This window comes from Myodes glareolus, chromosome 16 (genome assembly GCF_982192425.1).
Source record: "Myodes glareolus chromosome 16, mMyoGla1.1, whole genome shotgun sequence".
Classification (NCBI taxonomy): Eukaryota; Metazoa; Chordata; class Mammalia; order Rodentia; family Cricetidae; genus Myodes; species Myodes glareolus.
Window position 1 is genome coordinate 41,315,890 of NC_142041.1, and position 23,299 is coordinate 41,339,188.

The 23,299-nt window shown below is 43.7% G+C and overlaps 1 protein-coding gene across 4 annotated transcripts in view; it reads right to left on the reverse strand.

Annotated features, from left to right (window-relative positions):
- Bach2 (BACH transcriptional regulator 2) overlaps positions 1–23,299 on the reverse strand; it is a 337,533-nt gene that overhangs the window by 156,597 nt on the left and 157,637 nt on the right. For 2 of the 4 annotated variants that reach the window (XM_087897212.1, XM_087897213.1), the window contains exon 3: positions 2,658–2,806. The exons of the other annotated variants lie outside the window; for them this stretch is intronic. The gene's annotated coding sequence lies outside the window, so the exon portion shown is untranslated. The remainder of the gene's footprint in view (positions 1–2,657; positions 2,807–23,299) is intronic. 4 annotated transcript variants of the gene reach the window in all.

Here is a 23,299-nt window from a genome sequence, read left to right on the forward strand (position 1 = left end):
TTTGGAAAGTCTATCCTGAGGACGAGGGGATGGATTAGTATGTGTCGTCCTTGAATTCCAATGATTTTGTTTAATCTTTATTCTGGTCATACTATTTCTTTAAGCCAAATTTCCATGTGTATGAGTGTGCATTCACACAAGTAACCTTAATAGCTCAGGGGAAACATTCAATCATGTTTGGAACACTGGCTTCTGAGCTTATCCCCCATCCTCACACACACTTATTCTTTCTATCGATGAAACTGAAAATTATCCATCTGTATCTGTCCTCAGATCCTTAGGTATGGCCTGTCCCAGGGATAAAGTCTAAAGACAGCCAAAGATCTGAAGAACACATGCTACCAGTCCCTGTGGGAATCCGCTGGCTGGGCTTCCAGGCCAGTTTTGTAGAAACGAGAAAAGGTAAAAAGTGAGACGAGCAGAGTTGGGTGGACTAAGCCGTGCTTCCCACCAGGCTGCAGCTGTCACTCCAGGACTTATCGACACAGCAATGCCTGCTCCTCTCAGCAGGACAGTGACTGGGTGGAGGCGGGTCTCTCTTCCCTGGCTGGTTTCTCTCATGTGGTCACCTCCACCAAGCAAGAAGACTGGTTAAGAGCAAGAGTCAGGCTCACAGCTCCATGACACTGCTCCGGGCTATGTTGGCCCAGGAACGTCCCTGGGAAATGAAGCATCGTCACCACACACCTCCTAGCAAGGCAACTCTGCCACACTGTGTGGAGTTTGGTAGAGACTGTGACTGTTAATGGCAAACTCCTGCGATGATTTCCCTCAGGGGCATTTTTTGCTACGACAGGGATTCCATTCCTGTGGTTGAGACTCTGTCCTCGCTGTGTTTGGGGGCTAAACAAATGACAGCAGGATGGGAGAGCCGTGCAAGATGCCACTGCACCCTGGAAAGCTTCAGCGTCGCTGTCAAGAACCAGCATTCTTAAAAGGAAGAGTGTGCGTTGCTATTTAGTTGCTTTTAAAATTGTGTTAAAATAGAACCCAAAATGCTATTTTAGTCATTTTTAAATGGACAGTCTGGCGATATTAAGAACATGGACATTATTGTGTAACTAACCACCACCGTCAACTACCAAAACGTCAACTTTTCCAGCCCACACTGGACCCACTAAACCACAAATGCCACACCTCTGCCCCCACTGTTGACAGCAAGCAGTTTACTTCTGGACTGTGTGTTTGACGACTCCAGGCTCCTCCTATGAGCGCCAATGCTGAACATGTCCAGCTGACTTCACTTAGCATAACATAGTTGGGTGGCGATTACTTTATTAATAGTGACTGTTCTCAATTCTTAAGAGTTCTAATTAAAAGAGTTGCAAATCCCAAAAGTGTTACTTTGAGTGATCACACTTACCACACCCAAATAAAATGTTACAAATCATAGTGCTTTACCACAGATTTAAAACTTCCAGAAATTCTTCAGATAGTTTCTGGACAGGGCAGTACCATTATTACAATTTTATATTCACATTTATTTAATGACATAAAAGAAAAACACTTAACAATTCTACATTGAAAACTTAGAAACATACAACATGTGTACAGGCATGTGTATAGATCTGTATGTGTGCTTAACCATATCCAGGTGAGCATGTGCTTAGTCAAACTTAATTATTTATTTATTTTTAATCAGTGTTGGGTAAACTGTCCTTGTCTTTGGCAGGTAAGCAGTTATCCTTTTGGTAGCTAACGCAGTAATGAGATGACCTTAAAATCTGTCAGTACTGAGGTCTCGGAGACCCATAACAGCTGAGCCCTGCTGATGGATTATTTACTGGATGTGTGCTTCCCTTCATGTGTCCCTTGTAAATGAAGCTACATGTCAGCGTAGCAGGGAGCGGAGAAACAGATTCTCGAACCCTGGGAGACGGACTTTCCCTTTGGACCTACCAAGCACGACCAACACACCTGACAAGGGATTATGGCCTTTGCTAACAGCCACACTATTATTCTGACCTTCTAAACCCCAAGGGCAAACAATGGCCAGAACTATAGGAAGGGAGCTGGCGAGTGGTCAGGCTAAGCTTTCCAGCTGAAGCTGCCGTGCAAGTCCTAAAGTTGTTTTCTGAGACACGCATCAGTGCGTTAAGCACAGGTTCTACTTGCTTGTTTTATTTGTTTTCTGAGAAAAGGGTTTTTCTGTGTAGCCCTGGAACTTGCTCTGTAGACCAGGCTGGCCCCAACTCATGTACATCCGCCTGCCTCTACTTCCTGAGTACCTGGATGAAAGGCGCATGACATCCCCCGCTCAGCCAGATTCTACATCTTAATGTATTTAATATTAAAGTGTACCATTTCTTAACTTCACCATCCACCCCTCTCATACACTTGAGCCAAAGTAGTGATTCTCAAAGCAAGGGCCTTGGAGCAACTGTACCAACATCACTTGGAAACTGTTAGCAAAGCCGACTGCTGGCTGAGTCAGACCTACTGACTCAGACCTGCTGGTGATGAAAGCTAACACTTAAGAACCACCAGGCTAAGGAAGCAGGACTCTAGGGATTCCAGCTCTTATTTCCTGTCTTATTTGCAATTCTCATGATGCTTTGTTAAAAGAAAGGCAATTTTTGTGTGCTTGGGTTCCTGGTGTCATCACCTCATACTTACCCCTGTGTAGGTGAGGAAAAGCAATCTTAGGAAAAACTTACATATAATTTCCCCAGGTCCTGTCCTGGCTTCGAATCTTAGGATGCCGGGAACTGGGCGGAGGCAGAGATGTGAAGGCTACAGCGATCCATTCAGACATGGACCCCAACGCTCAGCGAGGCAACCTTGTGACAGATCAGTGAGCGTCCACCTAGACCCAAAGGAAAGTCCATTACTAGAGTAAATGCTGCACATGGCAATGCTCCTGCCTCAGAACAGCTCCTTCTCTTTGAGCAATACAGTACTCCACCATGACTCTGGCATGCCTCTCGACTGAACCACATAGGCAGAGTGACAAAATCACCCTGGATACCAATATCTGGGCTCTACTCAAGCGGAAGACCTCTTCTCCAGGTGCTTCCTGCAGGCGAGCATCTCTTACCACATGCTCTCCTGAACCCAAAGACAACTCGGGGCGGCCAATCTCTAATCACCTTATTATCTTCTGGATCATCTCAGAAGGCTTTCCTCAACAAATCCAAACACCCCAGTTTAGAGACCTAAGAGGATGTGCTAACTCGAGGCAATGCTAGGAGACATAATTAACTTGTGAATTCTGGCTGACAATGATGCCTCAAATGTGTTCATTTTCAAATCAATACGATTTCGTTGGCTCTAGCCCAACCTCATATCCTCATATCAGACTTTCACCCATTAAATTGGAAATATTTATTTTCTCTGATGAGTTAATGTTTATTGTAGAACACATAAAAACAGGCCAGAGTATAAAGAAATAAATAATGAATAATGGTAACCATGAGCAATAAATTACTAAGGATGTTTTGTCACTTAGGCTTACAGCCCCTTCACTGTAACTCTTGCAGTTGGATAACCACGCAATTCATATTTAATTTTGATTTGAGCGTATAGGGTGCAGCTACCACCCTATTATCCTTACAAGTATGTAACCACTCTTACTGTCCAAGGTAAGGCACCCCACAGAAAAGTGTGCTCAATGTTTCTATGCAAAAACATAGAGTCACTCATTAACTGGGACAAACTAACACCTTACATTAATTCAGGCAAAAAGTTTACGTGCACACACACACATGCATGCACGTGCGTGCACACACACACAAGCACGCATGCATGTACAAACACCACCCTGAAAACCTTGTGGATTTAGAATTGGGTTGTGGACCATTATCCTTTTCAGATACACAAACATACTTGGAGACGTTTTCATAGCGTTTTAAGCTAATTATGAAAGAAAATGTAAGTTATATTAGTGTTGTACAGTTATTAGATCATGTTTTTAAATATCTCTGAATACTCTAATACTCCACAGAAACATATCTGAACTGTTTGTCTGAAAGCAACACCTTACAGAGCCATATGAGTTTCGGATTGCCTTGTTTTCTGACCATTCCTGGGTTCTCTAGAAAAACAAATACCAGGTTGGCAATGTGAACTTCTAAGGTGTTCTGATGAGTTTTTTTCCTTTAAATTTTTGGAGATTTTATTTATTTTTATTTTATGTGAACAAGTGTTTGCTTGAATGTATGTCTGTGTACCACATATTAGCACATGCCTGGATGTAAGTCTATGTAACCCACTTGCATGTAGTGCCTGTAGAAGCCAAAAGATGGTATCAGATCCCCTGAGACTGGAGTTACAGATGGTTGTGAGCTATCTTAGGTGTTAGAAATTGAACCTGGGTCCTTTGGAGGCACAGCCAGTGTTCTTTGTTTCTTTCTAAAAAAAAAATCATTAATTTTATTTTTTTAATGTTTGAAGTTACAATTTATAACATTTCTCTCTTCTTTTTCCTCCCTCTAGCCCCTCCCCCATATACCCCTCCAAAAATTTCAAATTCATGGCCTCTTTTTTCACTAAATGCTATTGTATGTGTGTATATATATACATGCATGCGCGCGCGCACGCGCACACACACACACTCATTCAGTCTGGCTAATGCTACCTACAAGCATGTCTTCAGGGCTGGCGGCTGGGGTGCTCTTCCTTGGGAGGACCTCCTTTCCCACTTCCAGTGGTCCTGAGAAGGAACAACTGTACTCTATCTATACACTCTACTTCTGTGTCCAGCACACACAATAAAATGGCTAAGATTTGAGGACTCAGGGTGTGAGGCCTTTCAATTATATTCTGATGAACTAAATTCATCTCTTCCAGCAGTCTTACATTAAAGTCTGAGTTGTCCTATAACAATGACAAAGAAAGGCCCAAAGAACAAAGCTCTATCAAGAAATGGACTATTTGCTCACTGTGACTTCCTTTTTAACTGGGGAGACATTCTCCTGATAACCCCGGAGTCTAAGTGGGTGAAATGGTTTCTAGAGGATTTTCCTTGGCCAGGATCAGGTGTATAGCTAATTTGTGAGCCCATCATGCTCATAGGGGATAAAGAAACAAAGTGATGAGATGATCCTCAAACAGCAGACTTTGTTTCTCCTAATTGCTTGGGGCCAGAGAGGGAATAAAAAAACAAAATTGCCACTAGTAACAGGAACACTTACCAGAAGCTCTTCAGACGTCGAGACTGTACAACTAGCATTTGCAAAGCTAATTACAAATCTGGATTCTCTCATTTTAAAAATATACTTCAAAGCCGCCCATGCTGAACCAAAGTCTGTGCAACTGGCAGATTATCAAAGTGTAAAAAAAAAATCGCATCACTTGGGTAAAGCAATAACTTTCAGTATCGCTAACTCCTGAACTGCAAAATGCCACAGGCCAAAAACCAGCAGTGCCACATGGCTGTATTACCGTACATTTACAAGTTCATAGTTTCCCAAGTCCAGAGAGACACAGCCCTCTGCGTCACAGTGGCTTTGTTATGTAGGACAAGGGCTCTGCCTCTGAGCCTAACTCTTCACACAGGTTCTTTGGATTAAATGAGGTGGAAAATATATACGGATATGTACATGTGTGAACACACACACACACACACACACACACACACACACATATATATATATGTGGCTTATTTTCCTTTGGTTTTGAAAACTATAAGATATACACTTAATGCTAAAAATCATCTTGCTTTTTATTAGCAGTGTTGCCAGGCATAAGACTGTTAATCTCCACTTTACAGTGAAGGAAAGACATGGGAAGAGGTAGCCAATAAATGAACGAATAAATAAATAAGTGTCGGATAAAGCATCGTGTTTCTCAGTTGGCCACAGAGTAGCTGAGTGACTCTCTAGGTGTTGGTTTCTTAGGGAAACTGAGATGATTTTTCAGGTCTTCTGGAGGCTGATGGTTCTGTCATACGGCTAAAGGGCATGCCAGTGTTATGGGAACCTCTGGAATGACCCTTAGGAAGTGGTCCCTTCTCAAAGTCAGGGCACCATGAAGCCAAAAGCACCAGACGCCAATCTGAGGCCTGCAGTGTTGGGCAACACTCTTGGGGGCCCTGTTACCCTCAGGAAGGGAAAGACATTTGTTTATTAATTTTGTTTGGACTGGGAAGGGGCTGGGGACCTGAAGGAAATGGTTAATGCCTCTGAAGCCTCAGAAGATAGAGAAGGGCATGCAACCCAAGTCTTTCAACCCCGATACTTTATTACTGTAACAACCGGCACAACCAAACAAATTCGTGCAGCTGACTGCCGACTGGTATACAATCTGACTGCTATCTGACTACCAGTATCAAGCACATATGTGAAGGGGCCTTTTGTGTTATGTATATGCTATGGTCATAAAGGATGCCCTTAAAAGTTCCGGGGCCACACTAATTTAGGCCCCTGTGACAATGGAGTCCTCAGCATTTCCACACCCCTCAGTGTGACTACCAGGTACCTGGAACCTAGCTGGTATGGGTGAGAACAGAACTTAACTGGTTTAAAAGTTAAAAATAAGTAGCTAAATGTGGATACCGGACAATGCAGCTATAGGACTCTGGGTTTTGTTTTGCTTTTTTTTTTTTTTTGAGGTCTTTCAGACCCAGTGGCCCACAGGATAACACCTAATGCCTTCATGCAGCCAGGAGACTCTGTGAACTGTGTTGGTCTCTCAAACCAATGGTGAATAAGAGAACCACGGCCACTCCCTGCCTCAGTGGTGCTTTCTAGCGAGGTTTATTTCTGAGGACCTCACATAAGAAGTGGCTCACTGGACAGTTCTTAGGAAAAGGTGGGTGACATGTGATGGCAGAACCAGACCAAGCATGACAGCAGTACTTTTCATTTCTTCATATTTACTGTTACAAGAAGCCGGGGAAGTTCAGAAGTAGGTATCTGAGTGGTTTCTATTCATTCATTTCCAAATAAAGGCGCATACTGCAAATATGGGAAATTATCTGTACATAATTCCCTCTTGCATAATCTTACATCTACTTAAAAGGGTCGGCAGGACCTGCACCCCTCAGGTAGGAAAAGTAAATGGTATTTAATTACCCAAACAGCCATAAAAATGTTCAAGTGTGTCTCCAGCCGCAACAGTGAGCAAGGGAACATTTGTACCAATTAGCTGTGAAACAATTTGGTTTTCTAGAAAGTTGTATAGGTAAGGCTGGTTGTGTTTTTTATCCCCATCCGCTCAACTCTTAGCTAAGACGGTTTTTGGGCGTTTAATAGCATGCGGTGAGTTCCTTTCCCCAGGAGATTGGCAGGTCTTCTCACCCACACCATATACCTCATACTAGCAGAATCTTTTCTTTGAAATAGAAAAGGTAGCTCTCTGCTTGTCTTGTTTCCAGTATTGCATCTCTGGTGTCCCCCTGTTGTTAATTTCCTCCCCTAATTGCCTTTTCCCACCTTTCTAGGATGCAGGGAGACACAAAGAACAGAAAATGAAGTATTCAGAACATTGGTTCATGTTCGTGCTGAGCCTGACTCCACGCTGGCTCATGACCAAGGATGGCGGCCCCCACGTTTTAGGATTAAGTATTCCCAAGCTGATTCTTCCCCCTGTGTCAATGTTATCTCGTGAAATGAAAAGCTGACCACACAAAAGAACAGGAGCCTTTCCAGCAGAGATGCTACATGGGAGATTCTAGTAGGCCAAGGTAAGTTTTCTAGTCTCAGGATGCCACTTCTGTCCAAAATCAGATTACTGGTTTTTAGAGCTAGTGCCAGGACGCATCCCTAGTTACACAGAGACATGCCCACACATTTCCCACCTCTGGATTGAATGCCAAGAGAATGGATAGTGGTCAGGAAAAAACAAAACAGTTTAAAGCTTAATTTCAAAACTAAAAATTACATTTAGAGACTATTTTCTACTAAGCAATGTCAACTCTCAATCTGTTGGCTATGGATCACTTTTTTTTTGTAAATTGTTAGTTATAGGTTCACTGGCAAACATATTTAGTGCTGTTCTAGAGTCCTTACTCACACCAAGACAGACTAAACGGGTTCACCACTTCGTGATTAGAAAAGTTTTAAAAAGCAACGGGTCAGCTTGGTGTTAAACTCTGGGAGCTAGAGATAAGAATTTAAAAAATTATCTTTCAAACAGAATCTAAACATCCACGTCTGAGAAGATGTTTGAATCACAGATCTTGTGGCTTTTGTATCTTCTTCTACTGGCCTGGGAAAGCAACACTAGGAAATGTGCCTAGTAGTGCTCCCACAGAGAAAGAAGGGGGCAGAAATAAAGCCACTTCAGTCAGATGGAGAAAATGAATTAAGATTACACACACACACACCACAGACACATGGGCACATACAGAGAGATATCCATATAGACACACACAGACACATACCTTTGGGAGTTGCCACTTACACATTTCAGGTATTGGGACCTAGTTATTTTGGCTGTAGAATGGCAGCTGGGAAGTAGCTGTTGGGGTAAAGTTTTCCAAACATCGGTTCATCTCTTGGTGAGCCTGAATTCACACTGGCTACCCACCAAGGATCATGTTTATATTCCCAGACATAGCAAAATGGATAGAGTTGTCTATATCCATGCTATCATAAAAGACGTTGCAAACTGAACTACTTGTCACTGGCAATTTGGAAAAGAGAATTATTAGAAAAGAGATCTAGGACCTGACTCAGAGAGCCCAAGTGCCTTACCTGAAGTCACACTGCTGGACAAAGGGACTACCCAGGCTCACCCGAGGAAACAGCCACCCTTCCCTACACAACACCAGTCTTCACCACCACTTGGGGAGAGTACATTCTTTTTCTCCAAGGAAGGATGTTCACTTTTTCCTGGGCACTACCAGTAAAACAGCAAAGCAAGGCAGCAAAGCGGTAGGTGCCGTGGCGGTTTATACAAAATGACTGCTCAGCCTGCTTAGGTAGGGCTTGTGCCATGTGAACCACACTGGGACTTAGAGGCGCTCCGGCCACACCCCGCTGTAGCTTCTTTTAAAAAGTGCTATCACCATCTTATCAAAAACAGTTTGGCATTCTTTCTCTCTAGGAATAATCGCAAGCATACGGTGTTGGTCCTTGATTGCTGGACATCACAGTGAAAACCCACAATAGCCATCTCACCCTGAGATACACCTCTTACGAGGATTAGCAGCCCCAGCAAGGCCCATGCAGAAGACGCCTGCAGTCAGTTCTCAAATGGCACTGGGGATAATAGTGCCCAAGAGACTTCAAGGATAATATATCACATGGCCAGGGCCCACGATGCAAGAGGGCATGCCTGTTGGGGGCTTCTGTCAACTCAGTGAAGAATGCTTTCGTGGATCCTGGCTGGACACTGAGGATGTCTTAACTCTTCTTTTTAGCGTCAGTATTTCAGGTTCTGGAGCTCTCCCTGCTGCCTTCTAAGAACTTCGCCTCCGCCAGTCTTTCTTTTAGAAGCCTGCAAGAAGTCCTACCCGTGGAATCTAAGGGAGAGGAGGTGCATCATCTCAACAGAATATATGATCATGGACCCAACCGTTCTGGCAGAGAAGCCATCTTGGCTCCTCAGAAACATCCATGCCCTCCTCAGTCAAGGCTGCCAATCACCTTCAAGTTCTATCTCACATCGGTCTACACTCCTCACCTCTATATTATCAACTCTAGGTCCTCACCCTCACCACTAGCACCACAGAGACTGGCCTGCCTTTCTTTGCTTCTCTCCTAGCATGCAGGGTCTGGAGGGACTCTCGGGCTTAGATTATCACTGACAAGACTCTGAATGTGTGGTTCTCATGTACAGAATTCTTTCCACAGAAGGGAAATAGACGTTTCCTTTGGATTATCCTATCTTTGTTTTGTTATAGTAAAGTATCTACAACTTAATCATGTCAATCATTTTAGATAAATACTTTAGTGGTAGTAAGTACATTTTTTTTGTTTGTTGGGCAACCATTACCACTATCCATTTGATACAATGAAAGGAAATATTTTCTTTTCTTTCTTTCTCTTTCCTTCCTTCTCTTTCTTTCTTTCTTTCTTTCTTCTTTTTTTTTTTGGTGTTTTTCAAGATAGGGTTTCTCTGTAGCTGTGGAGCCTGTCCTGGAACTAGCTCTCGTAGGCCAGGCTGGCCTTGAACTCACAGAGATCTGCCTGCCTCTGCCTCCCAAGTACTGGGATTAAAGGTGTGTGCCACCACCGCCCGGCCCAAAGGGATTATTTCCTAATAATCAGAACCAAATATAAGATCAAAACTTTAAAGTAAGAGCCCAAGGAGAAAGGCATTTTGAGGGCTGTGCTTTGTTTTATATAAAATCCTTCCCATACAGCAGGTCTTCCATAATGCATTCTTCACTGGTTTTCCATATCTGACACCTGACATGTGGGAATGCCGGTATCCACATGGAAGAGGGGCTTTGTGTACTTGTCTAGGTCATATACTGGTTACAACCAGGTCCATACGCATCAAGGCGCCCGGGATGTCGCAGCCTTGCGTGTCTTCACTATCAGGGATGACTGAAAGGGCATTTCTTGAAAGATGGCTTGTTTTCCCAACATGTTGCATCTAGACGAAACCGTTTTTTCTAACTCATCTGTTTGTAAGCAGGGATTCAAAGTGTTGACAAAGAACATAGGGAATATCCCCTCGCCATTCAGCATTTAGTTCAACTCCACAATGTATTTAGCAAGTGGAATTATTTTTCCTCCTTTTCTTGGTTTAATGACCTCAAATGTACCAACATCCTGCCTTACCTAATCCTCTAGCAAGCACTATCAAATGCCAGGGCAGAATCAAACTGCCTCACAGGCAGTGAGATCATGCACTAAGAATTCATTTTTATTCCAAAAATTGGGAGTGCCAGACCACTTAGCACAATGCATCACGCAGCCAGAAAATTAGCCTGGCACTCTAAATAATGTTTTAACATTTCTCCTATCAAAGGTCCTTTTAAAACCCGACAACTCCCTCCTATGAAAAAAATGAACACACATAAAACCTCTCCATGTGGTAATCAGAGGTTCAAGGACCTTTTCAAGTGTGTTGGGGATCCTGTGCAAATCTGTGAACCCCAGATTAAAATCTCCTGCAAAAGAACAAGAGTTCACACTGTTCCCTGGGCCCTGCACTGGATCTAGGTCCTCATGGCATCACAGGGTGAGTTCCTCTGGTGCCATTTTTCTCACTTCTGGTTAAGCTGCAGTAACATCACCACCTGGCTTCTGGTCAAGCATATGGCTAACAAAGCTGCACCAAGTTGCCTGACAGCCTTGGGAACACCCACTCCTGGTCAGTCTGTGATGTGTTCTTAGGTTCATTCTATTGGTGTCATCTCACATCCGGTAGACCTACTCAACTTCCTGCCACTTTTCTTGGTGATCTTTTCCACCACTTATACCAGGAAAAAAAATTAAGCTGAATTTTTAAAAATCATAATAGTAACAACCTCCTCTCCTCATGTTTTCTGTCCCCCCAATATCATTGAGTCTTCACTATTTTGCTCCTCGGGAGTGAGCCACCTGCTCAGTGTGATCACCAAGTGTGGCTACCTGTGTCCTGTTCAGGCTCTCTAGAAGCAAGACAGAGAACAGGCTGACCATTTGGGAGACCAGTTAACCAACTGGCCAGGAAATGCAACGAAGGCTCAATTTCTGGAGATGGAAAGAAGCAAGAGACGCGATCTCATCTTGCAGGGTGCATGTACAGCTTCTAAGATCAGAGGACAGCCAGTCAGTGGCGGTGCCCATTTCTTTCCTGATGCCATTGAGACGCAACCCCTACTACACTGGAAGCCAAGCCTACTGATGTCCAGTTTTCAGTACTTTTCAACAGGTTTATTGAGATATAATTCTCAAGCTATAAAATTTACAGCATTGACATACATGACCCAATGGTTGTTAGCATATGAAACCCTCACTATTATTTTATATCTAATACCTGTCACATCCAAAAGAAACTCTATAGCTATCTGTTTTTACTCCTTCCCCAGCCTTTGGCAAATAGCAAGCTATGTTCTGTCCCTACATATTTCATATAAATGGAGCCACATGCTAGGTAGCCTTTTGTGCCCGGTTTGACTTTTAGTTATCACGATGCTTTCCGAGTTCACTCAGGGCACAGCATGCGGCGGTCCTTCATTACCTTTAATAGCTAAATGACAATCTGCCGGATGCTGGTGTGGTAGCATACCAAATTCTCATTCAAATTAGAAATCCCCCCTCTCCGGCCCCAGTCTTAGACATTTGAACGCTCGATCCCAGCTGGCGGTGCTATATGCAGGGGCTTAGAAAGCACAGCCTTGTTGGAGGAGTATGCCACGGGAGGCTACTTCCAGTTTGCTCTCTCTTGTAGATCAAGTGCTTGTAGATCAAGATGTGAGCATTCAGCTTCCTGCGCCAGCTGCCATGTCTACCGCTTGCTTCCCGGCTTGCTCACCATCATGGACTCTTAACTGTCTGGAACTATAAGTCCAAAGAAACTCCTTTTCGATAAGCTGCTTTGGTCAGTGTGCTTTACCACAGCACTAGAAAAAGGACCTAAGACAGTGTATTATAGCTTAGTTTGAACTACTCCTCGGGGCTCATGTATTGAAGGGTTGGTGTCCAAGGCTGCAGTGTTCCGGGGTGATTAGATCCTAATCACCTAACCTTGCCAATGAACTGACCCATTGATGGGTTTATAGCTGAAGGGATCATTGGGAGGAGGTGGGAAACAGATCACTAGAACCACACATGGCCCCTCCCTCTCTTGTTTCCATAATGTCTTTTCACCAGTGTTATAACCTAACCACAGAACCCGAAACAAATAGCCATGGGTTGAAAACTATGACATTGTGGGCCAAAAGAAATCTCTCTTTTCAAGTTGTTTTTCTAAGTATTTGGCGCAGTAACTGAAAGCTAACAGAATGCATATAATATACCATTTACACATTTATCAATTAGTGGATATTTTGTTGTTTCCATGTTTTGCCTATTTTTTGGTCTATGTGAATAATCTTGCTATGAGTATTTATACACAGTCATATTTGGACATGTGTTTCCAACTCTCTTGGCTGCATGCTGAGGGCAATGGCTGCTTTGTTGGGTTAGCTTGTTGAGTCACAATGTACAGGGTGAACATGTCTTGAGAGTGATGAGAACATATTCTTCCAATGAGTTTAACATTGACATTAGTAGCATTTAATAAAGCATATTACTATCTAGAATACAGACTGGATTCATTCAGTCAGCTGAGGGACTTAAAGAAAAAGAGCTGACCTTTCTGAGGAAGAGGGAATCCTGACAGCAGAGACCTGCAGACTCAAACTGCTCTATCAACTTTCCCCGAACCTGCAGTTGGCTGGCCCAGCCACAGTTTAGACTGGCTAGCTCCAGGAACTGTCAGCATTATCCAGCTACTTTTCCTGTTGCAATAATAAAATATTCCTACTAAAGCAACTTAAGGCTTTATTTTGGCTCACGGTTCAAGGGTACAGTCTGTCATGTCAAGCAGCATGGACTGGAGGTAGCTGGTCACAGAGCATCTGAAGTCAGGAAACAGAACGACTACTGGTCATTTTCTCCTTTATGCAGTCTGGTACACCAAGCCCAGAGGATGGGCTTGCTTGGGCAAGTCTTCACATCTCCATTAACTTTTCAAGACAATCCTTCACATGCCTGACCAGAGGCTAGCCTAATCTAGATAATCCCTCACATGCCTGACCAGAGGCTAGCCTAATCTAGATAATCCTTCACATGCTTGGCTAGAGGCTAACATGATCTAGACAATCCTTCACATGCCTGACCAGAGGCTAGCATGACTTATATAATCCCTCACATGCCTGACCAGAGGCTAACCTAATCTAGATAATCCTTCACATGCCTGACCAGAGACTAGCCTAATACCTCACAGGCATGACTGTACTCTCTTACAAGCCCATTAGTAGGCTCCACACCCCCATGAGCACAGTGGTGTCTTTTGGACTGCTCATCTCATTAAGGGTAAAGTGATATCTCACTGTGAAAATTTATATTTTCCTAATGATTAATGATGTCAAGTACCTTTCTATGTACAAACTAGTATTTGTATATGTATTTTTTGGAGAAAAATTTAATTCTTCACTTGTTATTTTACTGAGTTATTTGTCTTTAAGAGTGTTGAATTGTAAAAATTACTTATATGTTCTAGACATGTTAGATATGTGACTTGCACATATTTTATCTCATTGATTGGGTCTGTCTTTTCTGTTTTCTTAATGGTTTACTTTAAAAACTCAAGTTTTAAATTTTTATAAAGTCCCACTTACCTATTTTGTTCATCTGTCTCCTGTTTTAAATACTGGGTTTCATATCCAGACTGGCCTAGAACTTGCCATGTAGCTGTCCCTGAGCGTGAGATCATCCCGTCTCTACACACCATGCCCAGACACTCTGTTTTCTTCTAGGAGTTCTAGAATTTCTGCACATGCCTCTTGAGTTAATGGTGTGTAGTTTAAGGTGGAGTACTATGCTGTGTGTTAGGGTGGCTGTGTATTATGTGCTAAAATAACCAAGCAGGAGTTCTCCAACTTTGTTCTTTGAGATTGTTTGAGCTATTCTGGGCCCCTTGCATTTCCATCTGAATTCTAAAACTAGCCTGTCAATTTCTGGAAAAAAAAAGAAAGCTGGCTGGAATTTTAATGGTGAGTGATTTGAATGTGTACAATTTGGATAGTACTGTTACCTTAGTGTGCCTTCTGATTTATGAATATTGGAAGTCTTTCCATTTAATTTTTTCGTAATTTCCATGATGATGTGGGAGTCCTTCTGTATATGTGTTGCTTTTAACGGTTGATGAATAAAGCTATTTCAGTCAATGGCTTACCAGAGTAAAGCCAGGCAAGAAATTCAAACAGAGAAATATATGGAGAAAGTAGGAGGAGTCAAGAAGATGCCATGTAGCTGCCGAAGGAGAAAGACACCCAGAACCTTTTCTGTAAGCCACAGTCTCATAGTGATACACAGATTAATAGAAATTAATAGAAATGGATTAATTTAAGATGTAAGAGCTAAGCTAGGAATATGCCTGATCCACTGGCCAAACAATGTTGTAATTAATATAGTTTTTGTGTGATTATCCGGGTCTGGGTGGCAGGGAATGAGCAGTCTCCATTTATACCATAGTGTTCTATAGTTTTTGGTGTTCAAATGTGCATTCTTTCCTTTATATTTTTAATCTATTTTTTGGGATAGGGTCTCACTATGTCTCAAACTGGTCTAAAGCTTCCAATGTGGATTTAAACCTGAGGACTTCCTGTCTCTGCCTCTCAAGTGATGAGATTAGACATCCCCACCATACTTGATTTTTTCTTAAATTTGTTCCTAAGTATTTAATTATTTTTGACACTATTACAAATATAATTTTCTTCATTTAATTTTCAGTATTTCTGTGTTAATATATGGAAATAAATTTAATTTTTGTATGTTAAGTTTTTAAATTAGTACATGTTGAGTGTGCACACTTGTGGGTGGGCGTGTGTCAGTATGTAAGTACGGGCATGCATGTGGAGATCAAGGGACAACCTCTGGGAGCTGGTTCTCTCCTTCAGACATGGGTTCCAGGGATGGGACTTGGGTTTTCGGGCTTCTGTAACAGACACATTCATGTTCTGAACACTCCTCTGGCTCATTTTGACTTCTCTCCCCATAAACTTGCTGATCTAGGTTAATAATTCTAACAGTTCTTTAGCATGTACAAATTTTGGGGGTGGGTTAGACTCTTACATAATTTTTAGTGTTCGAAAGTACAGGGAAAGTTTAGCATAATAACCCAGAGCTTAAACCGCACGATAAATACCAAGAGCTAACCACTGCTAGTCCGATCTCTCCGCGGGTGGTGGCCCAGCTCTGGGCACGGTGGTGGCAGCATCCCTGCTCTGCTGACAAGCCACATAATGACCAGAGGGGTGAGCCCCTGCACTTTCAAGTCAACAGTAAAACAAGAACCTCTTTTCCACAGAATGATGTCATAAAGAGAGCCGAGGTCACAGTCCCTCGTCTATTTATATGGACACAAACAGGCGAAGGTAGGTGGCCTCGGGACTGGCCTCACCATTCTCAAAGCTAAAGAATTTCAGTTTCCTTCTGTGAGAAACTGTGCTCCTCACTGATCTCCAGATAAACCCATCCAGAACTGACCCAGGAACTTCTTGCGGGTTTCCCCGCGACACCTCTGCTCATCTACCTCCTCTCCCCAACGACCTGGGGCTCCGTCCCACGGCACCTTCCTTTCGAAGGGCGGTGGTGATTAATTTCCCCCAAAACTGCTAAGCTTGATACAAATGATAGCTATTTCATACCAGACACATTTGGCTTCAGCCAGCCAGCCATCACTTAGAGCTGTTTTACATCTTCGATCTGTGAGTCACTGACTCGAGACTGCAGCTGCCCAGAATACCCAGGCATATGAAAGGATCAAAATATCACACTTTGATTGATTCAGAAAGTTATTTCCTACCACACGCAGTCTGAGAGTTTCTGTGTTCTCTCTGACTAACTGGGGCCGGGTAGGAGGAGATCAAGCCAAGACTGTGCCTGGGAGATCATCTCTCCCTTGGGCATAAGATCTCAGGAGTAATACCCTGCGCATTCTCCATGCCAAGACGCATCCACAGGGTGCTTACCCGAGTGTAATCTGGGTAGCAGAGTCATCTTTCAAAGGGATCCTAGAATTTCGGTTTGACAAAAATCGAAAAAACGTTTTAGAAAGAAAATCGGATTTGTGTGCAAATGAAGAATATTCCTGAAAAGAGAGTCTCTTACGAAACTGAAATCTGGAGACCGCGGTGGTGCTAGGTTGACTCATCAGTTCCCCTTACACCCTAATAATCGTCGGCTCTTTGATCACAATGACTGCTCCGGGGGATGCTTTTCTTGTTTGCTTCTTTTCGGTACTTCCTTGTGTAAACAGGTTGTTTCGCTACCGTCTTGCAAACATGTTTACATTTGGGGATCAGAGGGAACATCTGTTAGAAACAGATTTCATGCTTTTCTGTCAATGTCGGAAAATCTGAATCAAATTTCTTAGTAATAATCTTTTAAAAGCTCTTGGAGAGTTATATGAACTTCTATGGGCAGGGCCATGGATGATAACGTGTGCCTGCTCTTCACATATGTATGGATCTAAAATTCGGTCCTGAGAACATCCAGCTGAAGCAATAACTGACCGAAGTGGGCATTATTTAGTCACCTTTTATTTCTAGATAGAGCAGAAGGGTGGGCCACGTGACCTGGTCAATGGAAAGGAGCCAGGAGGGGATTGCATACTGACCCTTCATCAAAACCCACAAAATCCTCAGGGGTCAAAGGTCCACTGATATTATTTCAAATAATTGTTATAATTCCTCATACTGTTTTGAGGCTGCTTATTCCTGAGGAGACAAAGGAGAGACTGGGTGACAGTCACTGAAACCACCAGGTTCCTCTTCCAGACCCTGGGTTAGAGACACAGGATTTGTGGCCTTTGCTGAACAGAATGGGGCAAAGCCTGAAGAATAGGCTAGCAACGAGGGGGCTCCAGGCAACACAACTTACACACACGGCAACACCATCTGTTTCTGTGACACCCATAGCATCAATGCCCATCTGAGGGCATGACTGATGAACTAACTCATTGTAGTCTTTCAAGTCTAGGCAAAAGCGGTGTAAATGCTGTCCCGAAGGACGAGGAAATCCAAATAAATGTCCACAGGCAGCAAGGCCCTTACACTCAGGCAAGCAGGGCCTCATTCTACTTCAGCCAGACCTGAGAGCCCTTTGTCCCTAGCTCTTGTTGAATTCATGATCCCTCTCCCATTTTAGCGTCCCGGAATTTTCTCCCAAGGGGTCTCTGAAAGGCTCAAAGTTCCGTGGATGCCTTTTTACCTGAGTCTTCCCCTTTTCATGGCTATACCAGCCTGAAGGGCAAGCAAATAGCCTGGGCAGCTACCACTAGAGAGATGTGGTGTTACCGTGGGCGTGTAACCTAGGAGTCCTCCAGCATGCCGGACAGCTGAGTGTGGGAACGGGAGGTGAGAAGGAACTGTCATGTGTCGGATCCCATGCTATCGTGCCTCTAGTTAGAACTCTGAAACGCTTCAGTATTTTATATTCAAACCCTGTCTTCTGGCCTCTGAGAAGACTGACATCAGGGCAGAAGGACCATGGACATGGTCTTTAGATAACAGGTTTGTGAGTTTGATTTGTAACGTTTTAATATTTAATCATATGGCATGGGGACCAATCAACTGTGTTTGTGCCCAAGAATGTTAGCAGCAGACATATCCAAGGCCACGTACCCAACGGCTGGGGCAGACTCGGGTGGGCACTAGCGGACAGGCTACAGACACTGACTCTCTTGCAAAGCAGGAAGAAACTTATCCAGCAAAGAAGGCCTCCTTCACCCAGGTTCTGGGGATGCAATGCCGAACAGGGTTTAGTCACACCTTCTCCTGTTTGGTTGGGCTGGTGGCCAAATGTATCAAGGTGCTGTTAGGATCAACACAAGCAAACTTTCCTCTTAAAACCACTGCTGCCTGCATCTCCATGGTCTCTTCTCTCCCTACACACTAACGTGCTCGGCAGCAGCTTCACTAGCAACCTGATGGGACCACCGAGAACCGAGCCGAGAGCGGCTATGCATGCCGAGCAAAGAGCAGAGGAGTCACAATAGAACCCCATTGCTAAGGCTGAACTATGAGAAGCCGTTAAGCGGCTGTACATGAATGCATAAGTGATCCATCTGAAAATCCACATGACACACCCACTCTGTGGAGTTTCCCAAAGTAATTTCAAACATCGCTGCTTCCTGCTTTGCAATCTTTTCGTCTATTTATGGGGGTGGCAATTCTACAGTTACTACTGAATAAGGAGAGGAGACAAGGAAAGGGTAATTTTCCTAACTTTAGTCATCAAAGTATGCTTTGAAAGCTCCACATTTATATCTGAACATCCTCAATGTGAGACCCAAAGCTTTGAAGTCACTGGCTACAACCTATTGCAATTTGCCTCCTGCCCCATCTCAGTAAGCTCCTCTCAGGGTTAACAGTCTCTGCATTTCCGTTCCTCTCACTGTTCCCTCCTGGAACAACAGATTTCAGAAGGGAGGAGAAAACAGAGGCAAGGGCTCGACTCCTTCACTTACGCTAAATACATTTTCCTTTTCTTTCTTGAGATAAGGACAGGGCATGAGAACAGCTCTACCTTGAAGCTGAGGCTTCACCAAGTAGCTAAAGCAGTTGAATGACCGCTACTCTAGAAAATTATCCTCAAGCAGCAAAAGCAGTACTGCACGGATGTCCCAGAGCAGAGCACCCTGGTTCCCCAGGACAGGGCACATTCGTTCATCTTCACTACTTCAACCAAGTCAGCAGTTAATGAAAAGGAAACCTACGCTTCCAAGAATAAATTACATTCAAAATGAGAGCATTGGCGGCCGGGACAATCTCTGTTACGGACGGAACAGCGAGTGGTTGGCTCTGATTGAACATTCCCAGTGAACAGGATGGTACCACCTCCTGGACAGGCAAATCCGTCTTGGAAGACCTTATGCACAATGTCTTACATACACCATCACAGAGTTTTCTCAGAGACAAATCTGCCTTGTGCTAGCCTAAAACCAGTAGTCTTTCTTCTAGGAAAGACTCAATGAGAATGACACCTCTATATCCGGAAGTGACCAGTCATGGCAGCGTATTTTCTGCCTACGTCTTCTCTGGGGAGTTCCTCCAAATGCCACACAAGACACAGCGAGTCCTTTCTCTATCACTGCCTTGGGCTATTGTCTCTGGAAAAGTTTAAGCTTTAAAATAAAAACAAATAGTTACAATTTAGTATCCCATTATAAACAATGCATACAATCAAACTGTGGTCTTAAATACAGAGCAATCCTAACACTGAGGACCAGACAGAATGGTCTCCTACAGCCTTCATCCTTAAAGGCTGACCACAGTGTCATTAGCATTTTGGGTGGCCCTATCACAATGCTAACGTGGACTGTGCCTGTGGATGTGAGACCCTCCAAAATCCTTTCCCTTAGGGTCAATGCATTCCATTTCCCACACTCCCCTTGTGCCTTTCATTTTGGAAGATTATATAACAGTGGATCTTAACATAATTCTATACCAAACGGCAGCTTGCTCAGGTCGAAGCCCTTGTTTTGTTTTTTTCTCTGTTTATCCACTCACTGGCAAAGGAGCACATGGAAGAGAATTTTACTCAAAGCATTTTCTTTCTATGATGAATCCATTTTAGGTTTACAAAGCAGTGGGCAGTCAGGGTGAAAATGAACTCAGTAAACAATACCGTTTAGGAGCTGGCTTGGTGTGTATGTATGCTGTGTAGAATCTGCTCAGCACAATCTGAGAGGAAACTCTGCATAAATGTTTACTGTTTTTATTTCCGACCGAGGAGTCTCTAAAACTGAAGGATGTTTAATGAGGGAGCAGACTTCAGGATTTCTGCTCGACTCAAGTGTCCTGTCCATGGGGCCTAAGGACGCGCACAAGTCCTGCTCATAATGAAACCAGACACAGCACACTTCCTTTTTTCTCAAACCACCCCCTCACCTGGGCGATGTCTTGAGATGACACAGAGTTAGTCATGTACCATTAACCTGATGCAGGAGGCAAGTTAGTTACGGTTACTATTGCTGTGATGAAATCCATGACCAAAAGCAACTTTGGGGAGGAAAGGGTTCATCTGGCTTATGCTTCTACATCAGTGTTCATCATCAAAGGACAGCAGGGCAGGAGCTCAAGCAGGGCAGGATCCTGGAGGCAGGAGCTGATACAGAGCCATGCTGCTTGTTGGTTGGCTTCTCATGGCTTCTTCAGCCTACTGTCTTATAAGATCTGGAACTACCAGCTGAGGGACAGCACCATGGGTTGGGCTCTCCCCCATCAATTACAAATAAGAAAATTCCCTGGAGGCATATCCACTCATAACCAGATCTTCTGGAAGTATGTCCTCTCTGATGACTCCGGCTTGTGTCAAGCTGACATGAAACGAGGTGGTACCGAAGGGAATGGTTGGCACGTCTCATTATTGAGGATAGTATTACACACGGACACAGCGCACCTAAGCTGTTAGTCCTTAGAGTTTCCTATGGAAAATTTAGATGGTCAAACTCCAGAGCCATTTATTCTGCTGGCCAACATATAAGGGAGGTCGGGAAGCATTTAATTAGACACAGTGGGCTTATTGCTGAAAGGGAACAACCACAGAAATCTCAAGGCCCTTTTGGTCCAGCCTCCGTGTCCCTTCAGCCTTTTAGGAAGCATCCTGCCAGGATCAGACGGATGGAGGAGGCCAAGGCACAAGCTGATTATCAAGAGTCTCTTTTGCACTGCTTGGGGAAAGGGAAACAAAAGATTGAAAGAATAAAAACCCATCCGTCATCTCACCAGATTCGAGCAAGTAAGTCCAGAATTTAGGCTCTGGCTTACTCTCCTGAAGCTCAGATTAGAATTTAATCCCCGCGGACAAAATTAAAGGCAAGGGGATCAGGTAGGATCTCTGGTAATTAAGTCCTGTCTTCATGAATGGATGAATCCACTTGTGGGGTGGGTTTATGGGTTATCCTGGTCAAGCCAGCTGGCTAAATTCTCTCACGTTCACCCCTGACAAGTGACATCATGCGTTGCCATGAAGACATCGCCCCATGACCCTGAGCTACAAGCTAAAACAGATCTCCGTCCTTCATAACGTACTGTCTGCAATGCTGCTGCACTGAGAACAGAAGACGGGTGAGGACCCTCTCTGAGATCCTTCAGCCATAGCTGCTTCTCTCTAGTGAGGGTGGAGAAAGGATCTGTCCGGTTCTTTGGCCTCTCTAATGCTCCCTTCCTATGTCTCTCCAGAATTAACCACTGTTCTCAAAGCTCCATGTCCAATCCTTCTCCTCCACTTCAGCAATTTCTTCCTGAATTCAGCTTCAGCCTCACTCTCTTGGACCATTCCCCTTGGCACATAAACCCGGGTGACATCTTTCCGCTTAAAACCCCTCTCAGCTTCCTCCAGACGCTCACTGCCCACCCTACCCCTGCTCTGAAGGAGAATCCTCAGAAGACTTGTGCGCACTTGCTGCCTTTCCCCCTCCCTAACCTGTTTGAGCAGGCTGCTTGTCATGAGGAAACCTGCTTTGTACCGAGGTCTCCGAAGAGCTCCGTCCTGTCAAGTTCACACTCGAGCCTTCTCTTCTGACATGACTTCTCAGCATCATTTGGCATAGCGTCCTGCCCCTTCCTCAGGTGTCACACTGTCCTGCTTTCTCGTCTGCCAATCCTGTACTCCTGTCCAAGCTCCACGGTGGGCCGTTCCTCCCCTGCCCATCTCTGTCTTAGCATCCGGTCTTGGGCTTCTCTTTGTCTCTACCCATGTTCACTGCCACGCTCCTGGCTTTTGTTCTCTGGATACTAAGGACTTTTATATTTACCAGATCTCATCTGACCCCTTCCCCTTATCCCAAACAGCCCTTAGTCCTATGAGTTTTATCTATTGACCCTTAGCTACATTAGGACTTAAAGTGGAAATTTCAAAATCCAATTTCCCACTAGTATATTCATCATACATGTCAAGTGCAACATGGTCCCCAAATAATTCTTTTCTCCCACCCCCTTCACCCGAACCTGCTTCTCTCAAGCTTGTTTGTTTATTCACTTATTCATGTTTGTAACTCCTTAGGGGGAATATGTGAAGATCAAACAAACAGGGTAGCAATATGCTTTCACAAACCCCACCTCCAAACACATCACAAGCTGACTTATTTATTAGTTCACCATTTCTGAAACACATCCGCCCAATAAAACTTACATGTTTGGAAATCAATAAGGCACTAGATACTTCTTGACTTTGTGAGTCATACCGAGTGGTACTTACCCACATTAACACAGAAATTTAAAAAAAAGGATCCATTGCATTTATAATAAATTACTCTAGGTAAACATAATGTTTTATGAAAAATAACTATCTTCCAACTAGATGAGACAAGCAGCTTTGGTTTGTATTTCTGGAAGCCTCTTTGCTACCTGTTTTTTTTTTAAATATATTTTATATTTTATTGTTTATTAATTCCTTTTCACAGACTGACCACAGTTCTCCCCCGCTTCTTGCCTCCCAATCTCTCCTGCCACATCTCCCCTCTGTCCCTCCCTCCACTCCTCCATTTCTATTCAGAGGAGGGCAGACCTCCCATGGATATCAACTAACATGGCCGCCTACCTCAATAGAGTACTGCCGAACTTGTATCTGCTACTGCAGTCATTCTGTGGCCATACAATGATTTGACTCAAGGTTATGTAGAAAATTAAGCTTTTCACAGATACCAAGCTAGAAATGGGTGAGATATTTCAATCACTTTTGACAACTAATATTTCAGATGAGTTAGA